This window comes from Schistocerca cancellata, chromosome 1 (genome assembly GCF_023864275.1).
Source record: "Schistocerca cancellata isolate TAMUIC-IGC-003103 chromosome 1, iqSchCanc2.1, whole genome shotgun sequence".
NCBI classification, from domain to species: domain Eukaryota; kingdom Metazoa; phylum Arthropoda; class Insecta; order Orthoptera; family Acrididae; genus Schistocerca; species Schistocerca cancellata.
The window spans coordinates 1,065,161,784-1,065,174,134 of record NC_064626.1 but is presented as its reverse complement, the minus strand read 5'-3'; positions in this window follow the sequence as shown (position 1 = coordinate 1,065,174,134).

Here is a 12,351-nt window from a genome sequence, read left to right as displayed (position 1 = left end):
CAATGAAAACTATATAATTAAAACTCAGTATCGAAGTACATTATGAAAGTTGCGTGATATAAAGTGCAATGTTTGACTTGGAATACCCACAAAAATAAATTACTACTCTACACGGGAGAAAATAACTGTTTGAAATTACCTACACCGTTCACTGAAAATCAGTCTGCTTGCTAAAACGACAGCCTGCAATCCCGACTACATACTGCTTGCCCAAGAATGCAAGGTGAGATCTGCCCTGACTTAAAAGTGACTTGACTCTTGCTGAGCATACTGATTTAGGTCTGATGTACTGACACTCTCCAAAGTAAATACAAATCGACAGATGCAGCATCTAAACATAAATAATCTACTTTTTTGTCAGAAACAATCCGTTGCTGCGTGTGGCGTAAGGTGCAATGTACACACAACACTATGAATCGTGGAGGTGTTTTTTACTTTTAAAAAATCGTTTTTGAGAAATAAAACTCTGATTATTCAAAAAATGGTTCAAATGGCTCTGAGCACTATGAGACTTAACATTTGAGGTCATCAGTCCCCTAGAACTTAGAACTACTTAAACCTAATTAACCTAAGGGTATCACACACATCCATGCCCGTGGCAGGATTCGAACCTGCGGCCGTAGCGATCGCGCGGTTCCAGACTGAAGCGTCTAGAACCGCTCGGCCACAACGGCCGGCCATCTGATTATTGACAGAAAGATTGCACAACACAAGAAGACTTTAATAATTGCAAAAGTCTCTCATTACAAAGAAACTACAAACACACTTCGCAAATTCTTCTAAAACCTTCTGCATCAGTATAAAAAACAAGAAAGTGTCATAAATGAGTTTTCATCTCCATAATAAAGTGTTCCAGATAGCTTCTCCCAGATGCACAGATAACAGATCTCTTCCCCTGAAAAACACAATTACTCGGTACTATGTCTCACGTAAGAATGGCTCAGCTTTGCGCAACTGACTGACTAGCAAGTCAGGCAGATATAAAACAATACACAGAGTCAAGGATCTTATTCATTACTCGCGCAGTGCGCTCATTCATCTGTGTCTCAGCATAGTGCAGGTGAATTATTTACAGTAGCAGAAACATATGAGAACCTTTCACTTTCAGGATCAGGCATGATTAATTAGCAAGATTTGGTCATTTGAATACCCGTTCAAAATGGCTCTGAGCACTATAGGACTTAACATCTGAGGTCATCAGTCCCCTAGAACGTAGAACTACTTAAACCTAACTAACCTAAGGACATCACACACATCCATGCCCGAGGCGGGATTCGAACCTGCAACCGTAGCGGTTGCGCGGTTCCAGACTGAAGCGATTAGAACTTCTCGGCCACAAAGGCCGGCTGAATACCCGTAATGAATTCCTTGAGGCGGTGTCTGTTCTCACAGAACACCAACTTCTGGATAAATGTTTGGAGTAATCTCAACGACGTCACCGGGTGGCTGTGAATATGGTATGTAACAATCACTTCGTATGGAAGGAGTACAGGGTGTCCGAAAAGTCTCTCACTGGTTACATACATTGATAACTCAGGCTAGAAGTAAGATACAAATATGAAACTAGTGTCTAATTGTTCACAAACTATCAAAGTTTTTTTCACACATCAGTAAACGTCCACTTCCATTGTTGCCCAATGACAGTACACGTCGATATGACTTTGCGGTGGAAATGCTACCACGTATTGAGGACGATGATGGTTATCTCAGACGAATTGCCTTTTCCGACGAAGCGACCATTTTTGTCAGTGGAGTAGTGAATCGCTCTCCTGACATAACCACATTAGACTTCTTTTTATGGGGTTATGTCAAGGACGCAATACTAAATGTCTTTTTCCAAAGTTGTTTCACAGAGGAAGACTGCACAGTAGTTCCTTCTCTAGATTGTCGCACAGATGGCAAAATGGTAGATATCGAAATAGACGACAGAGGGATAGAGAAACAATTAAAATCGCTCAAAAGAGGAAAGGCCTCTGGACCTGATGGGATACCAGTTAGATTTTACACAGAGTACGCGAAGGAACTTGCCCCCCTTCTTGCAGCGGTGTACCGTAGGTCTCTAGAAGAGCGTAGCGTTCCAAAGGATTGGAAAAGGGCACAGGTCATCCCCGTTTTCAAGAAGGGACGTCGAGCAGATGTGCAGAACTATAGACCTATATCTCTAACGTCGATCAGTTGTAGAATTTTGGAACACGTATTGTGTTCGAGTATAATGACTTTTCTGGAGACTAGAAATCTACTCTGTAGGAATCAGCATGGGTTTCGAAAAAGACGGTCATGTGAAACCCAGCTCGCGCTATTCGTCCACGAGACTCAGAGGGCCATAGACACGGGTTCACGGGTAGATGCCGTGTTTCTTGACTTCCCACAGTCGTTTAATGAACAAAGTAAGAGCATATGGACTATCAGACCAATTGTGTGATTGGATTGAGGAGTTCCTAGATAACAGGACGCAGCATGTCATTCTCAATGGAGAGAAGTCTTCCGAAGTAAGAGTGATTTCAGGAGTGCCGCAGGGGAGTGTCATAGGACCGTTGCTATTCTCAATATACATAAATGACCTGGTGGATGACATCGGAAGTTCACTGCGGCTTTTTGCAGATGATGCTGTGGTGTATCGAGAGGTTGTAACAATGGAAAATTGTACTGAAATGCAGGATGATCTGCAGCGAATTGACGCATGGTGCAGGGAATGGCAATTGAATCTCAATGTAGACAAGTGTAATGTGCTGCGAATACACAGAAAGATAGATCCTTCATGATTTAGCTACAGAATAGCAGGTCAGCAACTGGTAGCAGTTAATACCATAAATTATCTGGGAGTACGCATTAGGAGTGATTTAAAATGGAATGATCATATAATGTTGATCGTCGGTAAAGCAGATGCCAGACTGAGATTCATTGGAAGAATCCTAAGGAAATGCAATCCGAAAACAAAGAAGTAGGTTACAGTACGCTTGTTCGCCCACTGCTTGAATACGGCTCAGCAGTGTGGGATCCGAACCAGATAGGGTTGATAGAAGATATAGAGAAGATCCAACGGAGAGCAGCGCGCTTCGTTACAGGATCATTTTGTAATCGCGAAAGCGTTACGGAGATGATAGATAAACTCCAGTGGAAGACTCTGCAGGAGAGACGCTCAGTAGCTCGGTACGGGCTTTTGTCAAAGTTTCGAGAACATACCTTCACCGAAGAGTCAAGCAGTATATTGCTCCCTCCTACGTATATCTCGCGAAGAGACCATGAGGATAAAATCAGAGAGATTAGAGCCCACACAGAGGCATACCGACTATCCTTCTTTCCACAAACAATACGAGACTGGAATAGAAGGGAGAACCGATAGAGGTACTCAAGGTACCCTCCGCCACACACCGTCAGGTGGCTTGCGGAGTATGGATGTAGATGTAGATGTAGATGTAGACGAGGTCTACCGAACACGTGTACCAGATCTTGTAACCCTGCGGCAAATAACCACAGTCGTTGAATCGATCCCTCCAGTGATGTTGGCTAATGTGTGGAGGGAAATTGAATATCGCCTTGATGTGCTACGTGCTACCAAGGGTGCTCATGTGGAAGTTTACTGATGTACGAAAAAAACTTTGATAGTTTGTAAACAATTAGATACCAGTTTCATATTTGTGTCTTACTTCTAGTCTGAGTTATCAATTTATGTAATCAGGGAAAGACTTTTCGGACACCCTGTAGGTTAAATTTGACCGCGTGAGCGTGCATTCGAAATGTGCGACTACTTCTATACGTCACTAAATTGCGAGACAGAGCTGTGAGTCAACGTCTTGCACAGGCACTTGGCGAAGATAAAGTTGCAGAACTGCGCCGCAAGCAATGAAGAGGCGCCGTGAGGTGGAGACGAATCGGCGGCGGCTGGCGCTGCGCGGTCTATTCGCGGCAGCTCATCTTTCGCCGGAGCCGTCCAATAACAAGGGATCCGGCGCGGCCGGGCCGCTGAATAATTCCGGCAGTCGGGCGCGCAAAGCCGCCCTAAGCCGGCCTCCTTGCCGGAGTCGCCGTAAGGCGCGATGATTGCCGCGACTTAGCCGTGGGCATTTGTCCGCGTCGCCTCCACGCCGCCGTCGCCGCCGCGTGTGGTCACCGCGAGGCAGGGCCCGCTGCCGCGCCGAGTCAGCGGCCGCCGCCAACGCAGTCATTTCGACACACTGGGTCACGTCTCTTTTTCCACTCTCTCCGCATGACACGACACGTAGGGAGATCGAAAACGGAGCGGTAAGTCTGCGATATGAGCGGTGAGCGGTTAGCGACGGGCGGTGGAGTGGCGCCACTCACTGTTGTGTTTACATTGAGTACAGTGGAAATAAGCCGGCCGGGGTGGCCGAGCGGTTCTAGGCGCTACGGTCTGGAACCGCGTGACGGCTACGGTCGCAGGTTCGAACCCTGGCTCGGGCATGGATGTGTGTGATGTCCTTAGGTTAGTTAGGTTTAAGTAGTTCCAAGTTCTAGGGGACTGATGACCTTAGAAGTTAAGTCCCATAGTGCTCAGAGCCATTTGAACCATTTGAACAGTGCAAATATGGGACAGCCTAGAGTTGTGAAACTACCGTAGGTTACCGTAGAATATCATAACTATGCGTAGACTGTGTAGTTTTACTAGTAGCCTTGACCAGTTAACACAGTAACTGCGTTACCTGTACGTTAGGTGTACTGAATCGTTACCTTGTTTCGATCATTTCGTTTATGTATGATCAGTGTCCTCCTAGGCTCCCCTGGAAACCGGTACAGGAGAAACATCTAGAAACTACGAATGGATGTAAGCTATGAAACGTTTTTGTTCTAGATAGCTATCCTCCTGTCTTTTGCTTAAAGATAAACAGTATTTACAGCAAAGCAGAAACTGTCAATGTTTAATACAGGTTTTATTCGAAAATTGTTGATTTTAACGTGAAGCAGAGAGAGATATTGTAGTAAAAATAAGAAACAAAATCAAAAACTTATGCTATTTATTCGTGGGAAAGCTATGTTAGGTGCCCCAATTATTAGTGGTATAAATCAATTACCAAATCCACCAATTATAATTGGCATTACTATAAAGAAAATTATTACAAATCCGTGGGCTGTAATAATAACATTGTAAATTTCGTCATCTCCAATTAGTGATTTATCACATGTTGCTCAAAATGGTGATTTCCCAAAAAAAGGGATAATTTAGGAAATCCAGAACAAGAACATATCAAACACAGATTCAGTACTTCGTCAAGCTTATATAAAACATGCTACTGTTAATCTCGAAAAACTTTCGCACTTATCAAAATTAACAGGTAACTCTCGGCTTTGATCATGCTGGAGAACGTTCTACTGAGGACAAAATAACAACAATAATTATATAGATTTTTATCTTTGTGCATCTGAAGTGGACCTGCATCAACCAAAATTACGTCATCAATTAATTTTTATTACTTATAAAATGCAATTTATATTCTGCAAGGATATAAAATACACAATGGACTACAACAGAATGATATGCAGTTCCAAACATGTGCAAACAAATAACCAAACAAACAACAAAACAGAGAGAACTCATCAACTCTAACTTACTCTCTTAGATATTCATTTGAAGTTCTTTCCCTACCAATTCTACCAGTACCACCGGTAATCCTACCATTTACTACGTCATTTATATAGTGTACCAAAACTACCAAACCGTACTTTAGGTAGGACGGAGCTCTAGGATGGCCGGCTAGGATAAGCATGAGTTGTAGGGCGAAGCATGTAGCTGTTTGATCTCCACCATTCACCACTCACCCTAGACGTCAATTTCCGCTTACCTCTCAGGATCTTTTCCAGTTGTTTCGAAGCTCTCGTGCAGTAAAGGTGACAGAGAGAAGAAAACTGATAAACATCAAGTGTCGGATTTTGATCTAGGAAGTTCAATCTAGACCATGTTCGTGGAATGACGAACATACTAACTTCAAAAATAGTATTGTGACAAAGAAACTGTGGAAAGAAATAGGATGTACAATAGACCTGTCAGGCAAGATTAAATTATTATACTAACCAATTTTATACAAATATTTTTATTCTTCAATGAATAAATTTTTTTATTATTACCTACCAGAGATGGACAAGATATTGGACAAGATGTAGATCAACTAATAACCAGTAAAAATATCATTGTAACTTTAGAACATGTCACCAATGATTACCAAAGAATAATAGCTGTTAATTAAAATAGGTCATAAATTTATTACTTATTTCTGATGCGTCGGTTGTTGGCTTTCGATATGGATCTGGAAATGCTCAACTGAGTCGCAGTCTTTTCATGGAGAAATTGTATGTGGCGTGCAACGTTAATACCATCCCATGCGCAGTACATAAGCAGTTTGTACAAACTTGTTTATTTTTGAATTCTTTGGTGATTCTAAACAGCTCCCTAAAATCACGGTTTTGTCTGTAACATCCCAACATCACGTCGAATGATCTTTCTAGCTTTTGATAGATAGGTACTGAAGTTTTCTTGATATAGCACTACACGTTTTGTTGGAAATGGGCACAGAAGGTACGGTTTCGATGTGAAGGCTTCATTCCCAATGAGAACGTGTGGTGCTAAATTGTTAAGGCTTTCGTGGCCACTTGTCGACAAACTGCCTATTGGTTTCTGTCTCTGGTTCTTCGGCCGACGTTCATCTAATTTTTTTACTGACGTTTCGCCTGCACGAGCGGCTGGCATTGTCAAAGCATCACCCTCCATTGCCGGTGGTGCAGAATACTAAGATATGGGTGTGAGTGTTTGTCCTTGGGATAATTTAGGTTAAGTAGTATGTAAGCTTAGGGACTGATGACCTTCGCAGTTAAGTCCCATAAGATTTCACACACATTTGAACATTTTTTGAATACTGGTATATGGTACGATCTTTTGGGAAGGTACATTAAATTTGTTGTTTTCCAGCCGTCTAAATAATTCGCTTAGTAAAAACTCCTCCACCACTTTGCTTTCTTTTAGCGCCTACACGAATAACCAAAAACTTTTTGTCAGTATCAGCAATACCCATCAGAACTTCAGATAACTGAAAAAGCTCGATCAAGCATGTATGGACATTTAAGTTCACAATGGCGTCCAGCTATTGCTCCAACGCCGTTTGCAAATTTCCATAACAGAAAACATTTTCCTGCTACGTTGTTGCGGTGTTCTTCGGTGGGTAGCGGCATTACTCCAGGTCCAAACACTTGCCACGATAGCTGAACACATGTCTTAAACAACTTCCAAGTCTAAATTCAAATGCTAGATGTCTAAAAGGGGCTCCTCTTGCCAAATCCTGAAATAAAAGAGAAAGTAACGTTTTGGTATGAAATAATTTAATTAATATAGTTGAAATTAATTTACAATCGTTTAAATAAAGAAATAATTAATGTTTTTAATCATAATGGAAATACCTAATTATATAAGTTTGGCACTTAATAGCGATTAAGATCCAGTCCTGTTTATTTATGTCTTATCCTTATAACCAATTAAAAACAGCAGAAATATTTTAATTTGATGGAAACAATTATAACAATATTTTATTTTAATGAAATAAATTTTCTTTGTTGCAGGGGACGAATTTAGAAATACACACATCAAAAAAAGTTTTGCATCACCTCGGTCCCGAGAGTTCCAGGACCTGTGCAGAAAACTGGAATAGAGATCAACATAAACATCATTTCCGCCCTTTTCATTGCTTATGAAAACCACACATTGCATGTTGTACCACCATACAGCGAGAGCTTCAGAGGAGGTGGTCCAGATAGCTATACACACCGGTACCTCTAACACCAAGTAACACGTCCTCTTGCATTGATGCATGCCTGTATTCGTCGTGGCACACTATCCACAAGTTCATCAAGGCACTGTTGGTCCAGACTGTCCCACTCCTCAACGGCGATACGGCGTAGATCCCTCAGAGTGGTTGGTGGGTCACGTAGTCCATAAACATCCCTTTTCAATCTATCCCAGGAATGTTCGATAGGGTTCATGTCTGGAGAACATGCTGGCCACTCTAGTCGAGCTATGTCGTTATCCTAAAGGAAGTCATTCACAAGATGTGAACGATGGGGGCGCGAATTGTCGTCCATGAACACGAACGCCTCCCCAATATGCTGCCGATATGGTTGTACTATCAGTCGGAGGATGGCATTCACGTATCGTACAGCCGTTACGCCGACTTCCATGACCACCAGCGGCGTACGTCGGCCTCATATAATGCCGCCCCAAAACATCAGGGAACCTCCACCTTACTGCACTCGCCGGACAGTGTGTCTAAGGCGTTCAGCCTGACCGGGTTGCCTCCAAACACGTCTCCGACGATTGTCTGGTTGCGCATCATGCTGCCTACTGCGCACAGTTTGAGTCGTAACACGACGTCCTGTGGCTGCAACGAAAAGCATTATTCAACATGGTGACGTTGTTGCCAGGGGTTCCTCCGAGCCATAATCAAATGTTCAAATGTGTGTGAAATCTTACGGGACTTAACTGCTAAGGTCATCAGTCCCTAAGCTTATACACTTCTTAACCTAAATTATCCTAAGGACAAACACACACACACACACACCCATGCCCGAGGGAGGACTCGAACCTCCGCCGGGACCAGCCGCATAGTTCATGACTGCAGCGCCCTAGACCGCTCGGCTAATCCCGCAAGGCAAGCCATAATCCATTGATAGCTATCATCCGCTGCAGTAGTAGCCCTTGGGTGGCTTGAGCGAGGCATGTCATCGATAGTTCCTGTCTCTCTGTATCTCCTCCATGTCCGCACAACATAGCTTTGGTTCACTCCGAGACGCCTGGACACCTCCCTTGTTGAGAGTCTTCCCTGGCACAAAGTAACAATGCGGACGCGATCGAACCACGGTATTGACCGTCTAGGCATGGTTGAACTACAGACAACACGAGCCACATACATCCTTCTGGTGGAATGACGAAATGATCCGTTGTCCGACCCCTCCATCTAATAGACGCTGCTCATGCATGGTTGTTTACATCTTTGGGCGTGTTTAGTGACATCTCGGAACAGCCAAAGGGACTGTGTCTGTGATACAACATCCACAGTCAACGTCTATCTCCAGGAGTTCTGGGAACTGGGGTGATGCAAAACTTTTTTTGAAGTGTGTACATGGAGAAAATTGAAAGACACGTCCAGGAAGAATGTGCAAACTCTGTAGTATAAACTTGGTTCTGCCTGCAGTCCTTCACACAAGAAAAGGTAATAGCCATGCAGCTGATCCAGGACGCTGGTCTTCCGACCCCGAAGGTAGGAAATCTTACGTCTCCTTGAGAGGAAAAAGAAAAAGGAGGCACCACTGACATAAATGGCAAAATCGCAGAGACAAAGTTCGCAGAACCTAACTAGCAACAGGCACAGTGCTTTAAATCTGGAACAGCAAATATTGGGACTGGAGAGGAAAAAGTCCTATTTCAAATATGGGGAAACAAACAGATGATATGAAGATGACTTTCATTTATTTTAAGTTTACTCCATATGTGCGTCGTTTTGGTGATCTGCAAAAGCTCCAGCTCTGCCCCAAGATTCAAAACTGAGTGTTGAGGGAAGTAGGGGGAACATGAAACAATGAAGGAAGATGCATCAGCAGAGCCTCCACAGTACGAGCCATCGTTGGTCACCAGGAGTTATATTGAATCGAAAACAGCTCTTTCAAGAAAGGACCGCCTTATGAAGCAAATCAAAATTTCATGTATTTTAATAGTCAATAAAAATAATTTATTAATTTGTGTTTATTTTCAAAATATACTGTTTATTTTAAAATAACTTTGTCTCTTGGTAACTTAAAAACAATAGATATAGAACTGAAAATGGAAAGAACGGACTTATTTTTTAATTTTTATTTATTTTTTATTTTTCAACAAAGTGTCTGTAATGTAGCAAATGTCCTCTTTTCGTATTTCAGCATTACAGCATGTCAAACGCACAATGGCAAAAACTTTATGTAAAAGATCAAACACAGTTTGGAGTGCGATGAATGTCATGTACCTGTACCTATTTTTAGACGAGACAGCGTATAAGACTTCAAAGGGAAAATCTACTCAATGAATTTCGGAAACAGGATGTTCCTTCTATGAGTCGCCTGGCGCATTTTCTTTGTGTTTTGGCCGATATTTGTAATTTCGTTTTTACGATGTAGTAGTTGGTGTCAGCCCAAACAGATACAGCTCATAACGTCTTACACATAAAATGAAATTTCAAGCGAAATTTTACGCGCCCATTCGATAGAGCGGTCCTAAATTAGTCTAGTGCGATATTCGTTTTGTCGACATACAGTATATTAACAGAGAGAATAAAACACAAAGAATAACCCGCGTTGACTGCTGCCAGCGGGGCTGGAGAAGTGGTTATTCTTCATGTTTTACTGTTCCTGTTAATAGCTGCCGATAATACGAAGGTCGCATTAGATTGATTTACCACCACTCTATCGAATGGGCATGTCAAATTCCGCTTTAAACATCATTTTGTTTACAAAGAAAATAAACCAATGGTTTCCGTCGACACTGGGTGTCACATGAAGGATGTGCTGAGCAGTGTTTGTTTGGGGTGACTCCAGCTACACATCGTCAAAACGAAATTGCAAATATCTGCTGGAACACCGGAGAAAATGCATCCGACGACTCTTAGGAGGGACAGCCGGTTTGTACAGCTGGCAATTAAAGTTGCGATATGAGGAAGGATGGTGAATAATGAAACTTGATTTATACTGAGTATACAGAAGAGCAGGTGAAAGGCAGCTGTCCTATTTGCCATGAAGTCATTCAAGAAGTTTTGAACATAAATGTAAAGGAATTTGATAAATGTACTCAACCTCTGTAGTATCGATATAACCATATTCTTTGAAAGTCTGTTCTTGAGACCACAGATGTTGGTCAGAGAGGTTACTTCTTTTGAAAAGAGTAGCAGGCAGTGTGTGTTGGACAGAATGGCTACGTATCTGGTTTGAAAAGGATGGAAAGTGACCTGTCGCATAATGGAGGCAGCATTATTTAAAAAAGGGTTTTGTAATAACATATTTTGTGAAAAAATTTTGAGGAAATGAGATGATATGAGTGCAAGAACGACAAAGCCAATTTTTAATGTTATTCAGTCCTTTTATACGGTATTTGTAACTACACTCCTGGAAATTGAAATAAGAACACCGTGAATTCATTGTCCCAGGAAGGGGAAACTTTATTGACACATTCCTGGGGTCAGATACATCACATGATCACACTGACAGAACCACAGGCACATAGACACAGGCAACAGAGCATGCACAATGTCGGCACTAGTACAGTGTATATCCACCTTTCGCAGCAATGCAGGCTGCTATTCTCCCATGGAGACGATCGTAGAGATGCTGGATGTAGTCCTGTGGAACGGCTTGCCGTGCCATTTCCACCTGGCGCCTCAGTTGGACCAGCGTTCGTGCTAGACGTGCAGACCGCGTGAGACGACGCTTCATCCAGTCCCAAACATGCTCAATGGGGGGACAGATCCGGAGATCTTGCTGGCCAGGGTAGTTGACTTACACCTTCTAGAGCACGTTGGGTGGCACGGAATACATGCGGACGTGCATTGTCCTGTTGGAACAGCAAGTTCCCTTGCCGGTCTAGGAATGGTAGAACGATGGGTTCGATGACGGTTTGGATGTACCGTGCACTATTCAGTGTCCCCTCGACGATCACCAGTGGTGTACGGCCAGTGTAGGATATCGCTCCCCACACCATGATGCCGGGTGTTGGCCCTGTGTGCCTCGGTCGTATGCAGTCCTGATTGTGGCGCTCACCTGCACGGCGCCAAACACGCATACGACCATCATTGGCACCAAGGCAGAAGCGACTCTCATCGCTGAAGACGACACGTCTCCATTCGTCCCTCCATTCACGCCTGTCGCGACACCACTGGAGGCGGGCTGCACGATGTTGGGGCGTGAGCGGAAGACGGCCTAACGGTGTGCGGGACCGTAGCCCAGCTTCATGGAGACGGTTGCGAATGGTCCTCGCCGATACCCCAGGAGCAACAGTGTCCCTAATTTGCTGGGAAGTGGCGGTGCGGTCCCCTACGGCACTGCGTAGGATCCTACGGTCTTGGCGTGCATCCGTGCGTCGCTGCGGTCCGGTCCCAGGTCGACGGGCACGTGCACCTTCCGCCGACCACTGGCGACAACATCGATGTACTGTGGAGACCTCACGCCCCACGTGTTGAGCAATTCGGCGGTACGTCCACCCGGCCTCCCGCATGCCCACTACACGCCCACGCTCAAAGTCCGTCAACTGCACATACGGTTCACGTCCACGCTGTCACGGCATGCTACCAGTGTTAAAGACTGCGATGGAGCTCCGTATGCCACGGCAAACTG